Raw genomic sequence first — 15,010 nt, forward strand, 5'->3', positions numbered from 1 at the left:
TTCGAGGATGGCCGACCCAAGGACCACCTAGGTGTGAATTTGTTTAAGGTGTAGAAGCTGTCGCCAACACAACAACCACACCCTGAGTCAACGAGCTGCATGACCCAGTGTTTAAGGTGTAGAAGCTGTCGCCAACACAACAACCACACCCTAAGTTAACGAGCTGCATGACCCAGTGTTTAAGGTGTAGAAGCTGTCGCCAACACAACAACCACACCCTGAGTTAATTAACTGCATGACCCAGTGTTTAAGGTGTAGAAGCTGTCACCAACACAACAACCACACCCTGAGTTAACAAGCTGCATGACCCAGTGTTTAAGGTGTAGAAGCTGTCACCAACATAACAACCACACCCTGAGTTAATGAACTGCATGACCCTGTGTTTAAGGTGTAAAAGCTGTCACCAACACAACAACTACACCCTAAGTTAACGAGCTGCATGACCCAGTGTCTAAGGTGTAAAAGCTGTCACCAACACAACAACTACACCCTAAGTTAACGAGCTGCATGACCCAGTGTTTAAGGTGTAGAAGCTGTCACCAACACAACAACTACACCCTAAGTTAACGAGCTGCATGACCCAGTGTTTAAGGTGTAAAAGCTGTCACCAACACAACAACTACACCCTAAGTTAACGAGCTGCATGACCCAGTGTTTAAGGTGTAGAAGCTGTCACCAACACAACAACCACACCCTGAGTTAACAAGCTGCATGACCCAGTGTTTAAGGTGTAGAAGCTGTCACCAACACAACAACCACACCCTGACTTAACGAGCTGCATGACCCAGTGCGTTTAGGGTGTAGAAGCTGTCGCCAACACAACAAACCACACCCTAAGTTAACGAGCTGCATGACCCAGTGTTTATGTGTAGAAGCTGTCGCCAACACAACAACCACACCTCTGACTTAAACGAGCTGCATGACCCAGTGTTTAAGGTGTACAAGCTGTCACCAACACAACAACCACACACTAAGTTAACGAGCTGTATGACCCAGTGTTTAAGGTGTAGAAGCTGTCACCAACACAACAACCACAAACTAAGTTAACGAGCTGTATGACCCAGTGTTTAAGGTGTAGAAGCTGTCCCCAACACAACAACCACACCCTAAGTTAACGAGCTGTATGACCCAGTGTTTAAGGTGTAGAAGCTGTCGCCAACACAACAACCACACCCTGAGTTAACGAGCTGCATGACCCAGTGTTTAGGGTGTAGAAGCTGTCGCCAACACAACAACCACACCCTGAGTTAACGAGTTGCATGACCCAGTGTTTAAGGTGTAGAAGCTGTCGCCAACACAACAACCACACCCTAAGTTAACGAGCTGCATGACCCAGTGTTTAAGGTGAAGAAGCTGTCGCCAACACAACAACCACACCCTGAGTTAACGAGTTGCATGACCCAGTGTTTAAGGTGTAGAAGCTGTCGCCAACATAACAACCACACCCTGAGTTAACGAGCTGCATGACCCAGTGTTTAAGGTGTAGAAGCTGTCGCCAACACACCAACCACACCCTAAGTTAACGAGCTGCATGACCCAGTGCCAAGGAATAGTCCGAGAAGACCGGACAACTCGCCAACTGCACTGGCTAACCATTACCCCAGAACACAAATCGATTAACATCCAGGTTCCCAATTACTGCTGGGTAGACAGAGGCAAATGGCGTAAAGAAACCTGCCCATTAGTTTACTGTGCTCATGAATCGAACCTGGGACCACTCATTTGCGAGGCGAGCATGCTGACCATTACACCACACACACACAGGTCAAAGTGGTCTCTTCTATACAAAGTTATTCATCAATTACATCATGTAAATATTAATTCTGTAATATATCTACCCCTTCCACCGTGATATAGGTACCCCCCATGATATAACTACCCCCTCCACCGTGATATAGGTACCCCCATGATATAACTACCCCCTCCACCGTGATATAGGTACCCCCATGATATAACTACCCCCTCCACCGTGATATAGGTACCCCCATGACATAACTACCCCTTCCACCGTGATATAGGTACCCCCATGATATAACTACCCCCGCGTTAAACTTATTGGTCCTAAACCCTGAAATAATAACAGGTCATTAATCAGTTTGTTCAGATAAGACTATTTATTCCTGCTCCTACTACTACTACTACTACTACTACTACTACTACTACTACTACTACTACTACTACTACTATATATGAATGAATTACTAAACATTGTTGTATGGTTACAGATGTGGACGACAGTTGTGTTAGTGGTGGTGTGTGTGGTAGCGGCTCCCTGTACACATGCCAGGCGATATGACTTGGAATGTGAGACTCTTCCCTCAACCATACACGTGGCTAAAGGTAAGGTTCATACATACATACATACATACCTGTACATACTTACATATTATACATACATACATACATACATACATACATAAACACACACACACACACTGTACCCCATAATGAGCGATAACGACCAATTGTGTGTTTGTTTACAGAGGAGTTTGACGAAGCTGGACGTGTAGAGCGGATTTCAGGAGGAGGATCGGCCGTCAACAAGTGTGAGGGAGCCTGTGTGTCCAAAAGTCCAACCTCAGTCAATACTCCTTCTGGTTTCCCCAAGGCCGTGCCAAGTCCGGTGATGATGTTAGTATTAAGTCCGTTGGCGACAGTGCCAAGTCCGGATATTAGGAAGAGGGCCAAGTCCGGATATTATGCTCAGTGCCAAGTCCAATTATCAAGGTGATCGTCAAGACTAATTATGATGGCCAGCACTACGTGGGTATACAAGAGCCAAATGTCCTAAAATATAAGCTTAGTGTCCAAACTTTAAGCTGGGTGTCCAAACTTCAAGCTGAGTGTCCTATACTTTAAGCTGGGCGTCTAAATTTTAAGCTGGGTGTCTAAATTGTAAGTTAGTTGACCAGATTTTAAGCTGGTTGTCCAAATTTTAAGCTGGTTGTCCAAATTTTAAGCTGGGTGTCCAAATTTTAAGCTGGGTGTCCTAACTTTAAGCTGGATGTCCAAACGTCAAGCTGGTTGTCTAAATTTTAAGCTGGTTGTCCAAATTTTAAGCTGGGTGTCCTAACTGGCGGCACACTGATCATTAAGGATTGGGGTCCAGTGCAAATAGGCCCTTACACTAGACGTAATGGGGCCCCTTTATAACTGGGGCCCCGTGAAGATAATTCCTCTCTCTTTTTCCTCCGTTTATAATTCTTCCATCCTCTTCTCCCTTTCTACCACCCTCCTCCCATCACCTCACCCTCTCTCTCCCCCTTCACCTCTACCATCCCTCCTCCACCTCCCAACACAAGCCAAGGTCACACACACACACACACACACACACACACACACACACACACACACACACCTTACACCGTATATACTTCACGTCTCTATACTATTACACCGTATATACTTCACGTCTCTATACTATAATTACAGTGATTACAAGACTGGCTGTAGTCAGGATCATGTACCCGTGTTTACCTGTAACCCACAACACCTGGTGATTACCTGTTGTTTACTGCACGTGGAGGAGGAGGAGGAGGAGGAGGAGGCAGGAGGAGGAGGAGGCAGGAGGAGGAGGAGGAGGAGGAGGAGGCAGGAGGAGGAGAGGAGGAGGAGGAGGAGGTAGGAGGAGGAGGAGGAGGAGGAGCGAGGGAAAATTATGTAAAGGGTTATATTAGGTTATTTACTTGTTGTTGTTGTTGTTGTTGTCGTGGGTAAACTATAATGAAGAGACCGCGTGAGTGCTGGCCGCCTGTATCATCATGGTCACTAGTTCACTTCCTGTACTACCATGGCCCTGGGGTATGGTCCATGGCCACTACCAAGTTATTCCCAAAGTATAATCACCTCAGGCAACATAATACAGGTAACATGATTAAATTACAGGTGAGATAAATAGTGTTGAGGCGGGTCGTGGTGTACTGACTCTTTCCCTGTGTTGATGTACCCCGGCTCCCACCTGTCCACCTCGGGTCAGATGTGCATCTCAAGCCTTCGGCAGACTCCGTACCCGTGTCTTCAGCTGTAGGGAGCTGAAACTATCTACAAAGTTATAAGTATATCGAGCAGTGGTCCTCCCCACCCTGCTGTATGGCAGCGAGACATGGGTCACATACAGGAGGCACCTCAAGGCGCTTGAAAACTTTCACCAACGTAGTCTACGTTCCATCCTCCGAGTTCGCTGGGAAGACAAGAGAACAAATGCCAGTATTCTTGCTGACACCAACTGTGGGAGCATCGAGGCTACCATTATCCATGAACAACTACGCTGGACTGGCCATGTTACCCGCATGGACGACAGTAGACTGCCAAAGCAGCTACTTTACAGTCACCTAACGAATAGTAAACGTAACGCCGGTGGGCAACTGAAGAGGTATAAGGATAGTCTTAAGACAAACCTGATTAAGTGCCAAATCGACCCCCTCACCTGGGAGACGATTACTGCACACTGTAACGCTTGGAGGAGCACCACACAAGGTGTCAATACTTTCGAGTTAGCCCGACTGCATACCGAGGCAGACAAGCGCCAGCGCCGGAAAGACGCTGCCACCGCCCCTCCCGCACTAGATGTAGCCCTCCACACGTGTAACATCTGTGATCGACCCTGCCGGTCCGGTATCGGCCTCTTTAGTCACCTCAGAACTCATCAACCTAGGTGACATCCCTAATAACTCATACCATTATATCATAGCTGGATGATCGTCATACTTGATTCCGAGTAACAACTTCCAGAATCATTCCCAAATAAACAAAACACATTTTACTTCACCTAGAACGAGTACATTCAACCTCTAGTATATGGTCAGGTCTCAGGGTACAAAAGACAAAAAACTAACACCGTGAGACAAGAATCCGGATACATTATGACGAACATCAACACCCGGTCACGGTAATAGATAATGACGTCACAATGTTTATATTTTGAAGAGATCTGGTGGTGTGTGTGTGAGGGGGTGTGTGTGTGTGTGTGTGTGAGAGGGGGTTTACGTTCACATACACACACTCACATGGTTGTAGTGCGTGTCATCATACTCAAGGGGTTAAATCATCATACTCAAGGGGTTAAATCATCATACTCAAGGGGTTTAATCATCATACTCAAGGGGTTAAATCATCATACTCAATACTATCACTTAAGTTTTTACTCAATAATAATAAAACTTAACTGAGTATGTTGACGTGTTTGGTACAGGTGTGTGTGTGTGTCTGTGTGCAGTGTGTGTGTGTATGTGTGTGTGTGTGTGTGTGTGTGTGGTAGTAAGAGCCTAGTGTAGCATAACTGGTTGTTCAAGGCGATGTAACAGTAAAGATTTATTCTACAGTATTATTAATTATTTTATATTATGTTTCTATTTTATTCTTGTGTGTGTCAGTATGAATGTTATGTTACGGTCATGTGTGTGTATCATGTATACTACTACAAATAATAATAATAATAATGATAATAATAATAATAATAATAATAATAATAATAATAACAATAATAATAATAATAACAATAATAATAATAATAATAATAATAATAATAATAACAACAATAATAATAATAATAATAATAATAACAATAATAATAATAATAATAATAATAATAATAATAATAATAATAATGATAATAAATAAATTAATAACAATAATAACAATAATAATAATAATAATAATAATAATAATAATAATAATAATAATAATAATAATAATAATAATAATAATAATAATAATAATAATAATAATAATAACAACAATAATAATAACACAATAATAATAATAATAATAATAATAATAATAATAATAATAATAATAATAATAATAATAATAATAATAATAATAATAATAATAATAACAATAACAATAATACTAATACTAATACTAATACTAATAATAATAATAATAATAATAATAATAACAATAATAATAACAATAATACTAATACTAATACTAATAATAATAATAATAATAATAACAATAATAATAACAATAATACTAATACTAATACTAATAATAATAATAATAATAATAACAATAATAATAATAATGATAATAATAATAACAACAATAAATCACTTAACACCATAAACATCAACAAATTAATCAATTATCACACAAGAGTTAATATCAAATAACTTTATTCTATAAATTAACAACTAACTAAATCAAAACAACAACAACAACTCATAAGTCAACTCAGTTATAACATTTCATGGGAGAAATTCCTTGTATACCTTTCGTCGTGTTTTTAAATTAGGTTACCCGAGTCTCCACACCTGTAATTTGTGAAGAGGAATACCTGAGTCTTTGAGGTCCTTGGCAGGTGTGTGAGTGTGTGGTGATAAATTATGGGTACGGTGGTGGTGGTAGTGATGATAGTGGTGGTAGTGCTCGGTTATTGTGGAGTTACGACACACACACTCACACGCACACACACACACACACACACACACACACACACCACGGTAATAGCTATGTTTTTCCCGTCTTCTGTGTAACTGTGTGTTGAGTATTAGCAGGAAGTTCAATGTAGACTCCGTTTGCGAGTTATAACGGGGTCTAGGATGATCTGTGTGGGTTATAACGGGGTCTAGGATGATCTGTGTGGGTTATAACGGGGTCTAGGATGATCTGTGTGGGTTATAACGGGGTCTAGGATGATCTGTGTGGGTTATAACGGGGTCTAGGATGATCTGTTGTACACCTATATTTTATTTAATGATTCAATTTCACGCGATAACTTATTCCTTGTACCCATGTGTGTGTGTGTGTGTGTGTGTGTGTGTGTGTGTGTGTGTGTAGAACAGGTATCAATTTAATCCATCCCTTGGTAACAAAGCGACCGTCAGTGTTAATCTCCAACACTGACGAGAAGGATTAAACCCCTCTTTCTTAATCCAGGTTGAAGATAGAAGCATCATTCTCTCCTCCTTGTCATGCGCATCAGAACCCTCTTTGGTTTGGGGTCAGATATGCCGCCATCTCTCTCTCTCTCTCTCTCTCTCTCTCCACACACTTTATCTCCGCCTGTTCACGGCTCTTCCCCCCCCTCACACTACTATAACACGCCCCACTACGCCGCCCCTCACCCCACTACGCCGCCCCTCACGCCCCCCCTCACGTCATTACAATCACCTCACGGAGTACGAGTGAAGATTTTATTTATCGAGGTTCTTATCACAGGGTTCTACTTATCGAGGTTTTATTGGATTCCTTACTTCAAAGTTGTTATCTTGAAGCTCCTCTCGTGAGTGCTTCTACCACGGGGCTCCTGTACTACTACCACACACACACACACACACACACACACACACACACACACACACACACACACACACACACACACACACACACACACACACACACACACACACACACACAGTTTCTTGAGCCGGTCATCCTCGTACACGATAGGTAACCATTATGTATGTATGTATGTATGTATGTATGTATGTATGTATGTATGTATGTATGTCGGGAAAGCTGCAAGGTGATTCATGTTAGGTGGTGTGTGATAACCTGGAGTCACCTTGTTCACCTGTCTCAACCCTCCCCCGTCACCTTACTCACCTGTCTGGCCACCCCTCCCTCACCTGCCTCACCTGTCCCCTAATTTATCATGTCTCTCTCACTTCCTTAATTGAGAGAGAAATAAAGACTTAAGTGAGAGAAGAAGGTGATAGGAGGAGAGGGGATAGGAAGACCGAGGGTAGGGAGGAAGAGGGAGAGATAAGGAAGAAGAAGGGAGGAAGAGGAAGGGAGGAAGAGGAAGGGAGAGAGAGAGGCTCGCTACTGATATGGCATTGAAATCTCTCAAGAGGTCCAGCCAAGTAGCACCACCACTACCACTACTACTACCACCACCCTGACCACTACTACCACTACTACCATCCCGACCACAACCATCACTCCTACCACTACCACCATGACCCCCATCCACTACCACCACCACTACCATGACCAGCATCTTTCCTGCATGTGCAAGAGGTAGAAAACTCCTCCAACCTCCTCCCCTCCCTCCAACCCCCCCCTCCCCCCCTCCCTCCTCCAACCTCCCTCCCTCCCTCCCTCCTCCAACCTCCCCCTCCCCTCCCTCCAACCTCCCCTCCCCCCTCCAACCTCCCCCTCCCCTCCCTCCCTCCTCCCCTCCCCTCCTCCAACCTCCCCTCTCCCCATAACCCCGTTTATTATTGAAAGATGTTGTTATTATGCCTCAGCGGTACAGATCGTGAGGGGGTCTGTGTGATTAGTTGGTCTGTATGTGTTATGTTTCCTTAGTTATCTGTTATGGTTAGGTTATGGGGGGAAGGGGGTAGAGGGGGAGGGGGTGAAGGGGGGGGTAGAAGGGGGGATACAATAACTCTTCCCTATGCAAATTCTTCTTTTTTTGTATTTCTCTACCCTCCCCCTCTTCTCCCCTTACCTCCCTCCCCCTCCCCTCCCCTCCTTCTCCCTTACCTCCCCTCCCCCCTCTTCTCCCTTACCTCCCCTCCTCCTCTCCTTCTCCTTCCTTCTCCTCCTCTCCTTCCTCCTCCTCTCCCTTCCTTCCTCCTCTCTCCCTTCCTTCCCTCCTCTCCTCCCCTCCTCTCCTTCCTTCTCCTCCTCTCCCTTCCTCCTCCTTCTCCTTCCTTCTCTTCCACTCCTTCCCCCCTCCTCTCCTTCCTTCTCCTCCTCTCCTTCCTCCTCCTCTCCTTCCTTCCTCCTCCTCTCCTTCCTTCCCTCCTTCTCCCCCCTCTGCTCAACACCGGTACATCCGCGTGTCAAGGAACTCAAGACATATGTTTTAGCCGTAATGATTCAGGAGCGTCAGCAATGTCTTCCCGGTATATTCTTTATTTTCCTTCTACGACACAGTGAGGCAATAGCTGGCGAACGATCGTCTGGCGCTGTGATTCTGGGTATACGTGTGACTGAAGGGCGGGGAACAGTGAATAAACGCCAGGCGATGCTGATTAGTCCTGGGCAAAAGAAGCAATTCACACACACACACACACACACACACACACACACACACACACACACACAGTACTAAGAAAGCTCTGTAGCTAAAACATCATCCGTGTGTGTGTGTGTGTGTTGTGTATTGTTGTGTGTAAGGTGAGGTGCTGCCACACACACACACGCATTATTTTTTACCTGCTGAGAGAGAGAGAGAGAGAGAGAGAGAGAAACCACTACCACCATCATTACCATCCCCACCTACTACCACAATCACCAATATCCTCCACCACCACCACACACCACCTAATACCTGTTCCCCACAATGCTAATTGTGGCCCAGGTGTTAGGTGGACCGGACAAGCCTTCCCTATTAATATTTCTCAGTACTAACACAACCACCAGCTATTTCCTCCTACCTCAACCTTCCCTCACTGACTACACGAGGAGAAATTAGTCTGGTAACTAATAGGTGAATAAATGTCTATAGCTGTTTAGATAAGGTGGATAAATGTTTATATGTTGAGATACGCACAGGAGAGGGTCAGGAGGGCAGGGTGTGAGAACAAGACGAGAGAGGGTGGACACAGCCAGCCTCAGACATTCTTATAAATACGTCGTTAATCATTAAAACTAACAACGATAATAATAATAATAATAATAATAATAATAATAATAATAATAATAATAATAATAATAATAATAATAATAATAATAATAATAATAATAATAATAATAATAATAATACCCACTCGAGGTCACACAGTCAGGTAACATTATATCCAGGTAAGCTAATAATTATACTCATCTTCACTATATATATTGCTAAGGTGTGATGTATGCCTGACCCTAGGACACAAGGTCACCATACTGAGGTGACTTATGGTGTGATGGTGAGGTTGGTGGTGGTGATGGGGGTAGTGGTAGTATTGGTGGTGGTGGTGATAAATTACACTCACACACACACACACACACACACACACACACACACACACACACACACACACACACGCAGACAACGACAAATAACAAAACATTTTTTTTTAGTTATGTTTCTTGACTAGTGAAAGGATGGTGTGTCCAGAGGATCGCAAGAATCCTTAATCCTAGTCAGGTACATCACACCCCAACACAGCCCAACGCAACACAAAGCCTAACACAGCACAGCACTAGCCTAACACCACACCACCACACACCACCACCATCAATACCTCTCCAAATAAGGTGTCTAATCACTTGAGGAACGAAGACCTTCAACCGCACTATGAAAAGATGTACCTCCCAGGGAACCTCAACTTAAAATGTGATTGATTAAGACATTGAATGGTTAGGCTAGGTTAAATGAGACAAGGGGGGCTTTATACCACTGAATGTAATTGTTAGTTAGGTTTTTAGGAGACCTTCAACACAACAACTAGACAACATTTAAAGCTTTTTGTCTCTTAATAAACACATTAAATTATTGTTCTTTACAAACAAAACAAATATTTCAACTTAAAACAAAAAGTGTTGATCATTTGTGTATCTACAAATATTATATACACAATGATGGTCCAGTAAATGTGTGTGTGTGTGTGTGTGTGTGTGTGTGTGTGTGTGTGTGTGTGTGTGTGTGTGTGTGTGTGTGTATGTGTGTGTGTGTGTGTGTGTCTGTCTGTTTGTCTGTGTGTGTGTTGTCGTCCCAGCACACAATAAACACTACACACTGTTATATAATACAATATAACTATATATATATATGACATAGTTATGTATATGTTAAATAATGTTTACTGTTAAAACCACACTATTAAACATTACACAAAGAGTTATACTGTATCAGTCAGTATACTGTAGTCTCCAAGGTGGAAAATAAACTGTACACCAACACTGTACTCCAAGATGGCGTCGTACACTGTATTATGGTGAGACACTGACATCACACGACTCTCAGTGTGTCAAAGTTCACCACCTCACTAATGTATGTAAATTATCTCAGCTATTTACACAATGGATGGTGGATGAGTGAGTGTGGAGTGTGTGTGAGTGAGGAGTGTGTGTGTGTGTGTGTGTACTCACCATGGGTCGTGAGGAGGGAGGAGAGAGGGAGAGAGGAGAGACCTTCGCAACAGAGGCACACTCACTCTGACCAACACCAAAAATCGTCAGTTTTATAGTCGGTCTCAGCTCCTACCCCCCCAACCTCTCAACCCCTCCTTCCACCCCTCTTCTTATTCTCCTCCCTCGCCGCCCTTCCTTCACCTCCTCTTCTGCTTGAGTGTCCTCCTAGGCCTCCTCCTCCTCCTCCTATACTTAATTCTCCCCCACCACCACCCACCTCATCTTCTAATTCTTCCCTCACCACCTCCCTCCTCCTACCCCTCACCACCTCCCTCCTACCCCCTCCCTCCTCTCCCCAACCCGACCTCTCCCGGATCACTATTATTCACTGATAACACAACTCTGACCTCACCAGTACTTGATACTGACTCGTGTGTTGTATTTTATTCTCGCTGAATCATCCCCACGATAAGTTCAACACGCACCACAACTACACCACAACAGACAGACGCCACAACTACACCACAACAGACAGACGCCACAACAGACAGACGCCACAACAGACAGTACGGTACATCGTCAAAACCAATTCTCACTTGTATCTAGGAAGCAAACTTTACTCTGTACAACTGATAACCTAACCTAACCTAACCTAACCTAACCTAACCTGCGACCTGACCTAACTTGACCTGACTTCACCCACCTGACCTGACCTGAACTAACCCAACCTAACCTAACCTAAACCCTCGCGCCATGACCGTCCGAATGAATCTGAGAATTTGGCGAAAACTCTTGTTGTGAAAGACGTGACGTAACGCCCATGTCCGGTCAGTTGAACTTCTTCTCCTAGGATGAACGACACACACACACACACACACACACACACACACGCACACACACACACACACACACACACACACACGCACGCACACGCACACACACATGCACACACACGCACACGCACACGCACACATAAGATTCAGTTAAGAAAAGGGTCAATAAATATGCTTAGAATCTGAGCGACTTCCATCCTAGGAACAACAAGTGAGTGATGGTCAGCGCTGAGGGGGAAGATGAGGCGGCCAGGTGGTGGTGGTGGTGGGAGGAACGGTAGGGGGAGGAAGGGGTTGGATAGGGTGGAGGGAGGGAGAGGGGGGGGGATCAAGCGTTGTCCGTAAGTGGGTCAAGAGAGGGGAGGGAGGGGGGGAACATCCTGCCACTGTCTACAGATAAAACCAAAATAAACTTCAACTCTCGTTACTTCACTACTGAATGTCTTATTATCGTCTCTTATTATCGTCTCTTATTATCGTCTCTTATTATCGTCTCATTATCGTCTCTATTATCGTCCTATTCCTCTAAACATTTACAAATTCTCAAAAAAAATCATTCCTCAATATAATTTTTTCGCGTTATAAAAGATGTTTACTGTATGGGTGTTGACTGTATCGGGTATTCACTGTATCGATTCACTGTATCGGGCATTCACTGTATCGGGTATTCACTGCATCGGGTATTCACTGTATCGGGTATTCACTGTATCGGGTATTCACTGTATCGGGTATTCACTATCGGTATTCACTGTATCGGGTATTCACTGTATCGGGTATTCATCAATGGGTATTCACTGTATCGGGTATTCACTGTATCGGGTATTCACTGTATGGGGCAGGAGTCAAGGTCAGTCCAACCCAGTCAACCAATCACATTAGATGAAAGGTCTCCGTGTCAGCCAATGGTATACAAGCAGTTTCGAGTACGAACCAATCACATGCTCAGCGTGGATTCCTATAGGGGGGTGGGGCAGAAGGGTTGTAAAGGAATATTAATTTTTTTGGTTGATTCCTGATTTCATTCATCGTCACACACACACAGACGGACGGACGGATGGGCGAATAAACAGACAGACAGACAGACAGAGAGAATTCCCCTCAGCCCTGGCTGAGGGGTGTGTGTGTGGGGGGTGAGGAGGTAGGGGGGAGGGTGTGCTGGTAGCAGGTTAGATAGTGTGCATGCATTGCTGTACAGGTCCAGCTCACCTGACGACACCTGGTCCCACGTCAGCCTGACCAAGGAGGAGGTGAGGAATGGGCAGGAGGTATGGGGTGGAGGAACGTGGGCAGGTGAGGTATGGGGTGAGGGGAATGCAGGTGAGGTATGGGGGTGAGAGGTGAGGTGTGCAGGATGTGAGTGGAGGTGAGGGAGGTGGGCAGGTAGGGAGGTGAGGAACGTGGGCAGGTGAGGCATGGGGGTAGGGAACGTGGGCAGGTGGAGGTATAGAAGTGAACGTGGGTAGGTGAGGCATGGGGGAGTGGAAATGGGCAGTGTGAGGTGCGGGGGTGAGGAACGTGGGCAGGTGAGGTATGGGGGGGTGAGGAACGTGGGCAGGTGGAGGTATGGGGTGAGGAACGTGGGCAGGTGAGGCATGGGGGTGGAGGAACGTGGGCAGGTGAGGTATGGGGGTGAGGAACGTGGTGGTGAGGTATGGGGGTGAGGAACGTGGTGGTGAGGTGGGGTGAGGAACGTGGGCAGGTGGGGCGGGGTGAGGAATGTGTGGGCAGGTGAGGGATGGGGTGAGGAACGTAGGGGGGGGTGAGGCGTGGGCAGGTGAGGTATGGGGGTGAGGAACGTGGGCAGGTGAGGTATGGGGTGAGGAACGTGGCAGGTGGAGGTATGGGGTGGAGAACGTGGGCAGTGAGGATGGGCGAGGGGTATGCTGGTGGAAGGGGTGAGGTGGGCAGCTGTTGGTATGTGTTTACTTACAACAGGACCTGAGGTGGGGTGGTAGTGGTGTGTTGTGGTGGTGATGCAGGTGGTGGTGGGAGAGAGAGAGAGTGAGAGAGAGAGAGAGAGAGAGAGAGAGTCACACACAGCATTTTCTATTCTTCCAGCCTCATCCCACACCTGATTTCCCACGCCCCACACCTGGGGTTGCTGAGTTCTACGCCCACACCTGAGTTCCCACCTACACACCTGAGTTCCCACGCCCCCACACCTGAGTTCCCACGCCCCCACACCTGGAGTTCCTACGCCCCACACTGGTTCTCACGCCCACACATGGTTCCACGCCCCTGGCACTGCCCCACACCTGAGTTCCCACACCCCCACACCTGATTCCCACTGCCTACCACCTGGGCCCCGCCCCCACCTGAGTTCCACACGCCCATGTCAGCTGGCTGAGTTCCCACGCCCACGTCGAGTCTTTCACGTGCCTACACACCTGAGCTTTTCCCTGTCCCACACCAGAGTTCCTGCCACCCCACACTGGAGAGTTCCCCACGCTCCACACCTGGAGTTCCCACGCCCACACCTGAGTTCCTGCTAATTTCACACCTGAATTCCCACGCCCCACACCTGAGTTCCTACGCCCCCACACCTGGAGTTCCCACGCCTCCACACCTGAGTTCTTACGCCTCAGCACACCTGAGCCCCTGCACCCCACACCTGTGTAGATATGGCAGAGATCATTTAGCTGTCCTGGTGGTAACATTTCAAGGTGAGAATCTGGTAAACACAAAACATAAAGGGGACTTTATGGAACAGTAGTGGTGTGTAGTGTGTGTGTGGTGTAGTGTGGTGTGGTGTGGTGGTGCAGTGGTGCAGTGCAGTGGGTGGTGTGGTGTGGTGCAGTGTCCGTCCACTCTTTCACTATGCGCCCACCTCCATAAATCGCTTCCACTCAGCACTCACAGCCAAGGCTACCTGGGATGTCTCCACCTGTTGGGGCATCTCCCACCTGTGTACTCCCACTGGGTATTCCACCTGGGGTACTCTACCTGGGGGCATTCCCCACCTGGGGTATCTCCTACCTACTGTCCCTCGTTATTGTCCTCCTCTTCTGGTTAAAATATATAAATCCAAGGAATAAAAACAGAATATACTGACTATTGTACAAATAAAAATCATTATCTTAGTGAATAAACAGCCAAATTTATCAAGACGCTTCTGGGGCAGGTGATAACTCTGCTAAACTAATGAGCCCTTTGTTTATCGTCAACCGGGGAGGGGAGTGAGGTAGGAGCAACACGTTAACTGAACGAAGCATACCGAT

Source organism: Homarus americanus, unplaced genomic scaffold (genome assembly GCF_018991925.1).
Source record: "Homarus americanus isolate GMGI-L3 unplaced genomic scaffold, GMGI_Hamer_2.0 scaffold29478, whole genome shotgun sequence".
NCBI classification, from domain to species: Eukaryota; Metazoa; Arthropoda; class Malacostraca; order Decapoda; family Nephropidae; genus Homarus; species Homarus americanus.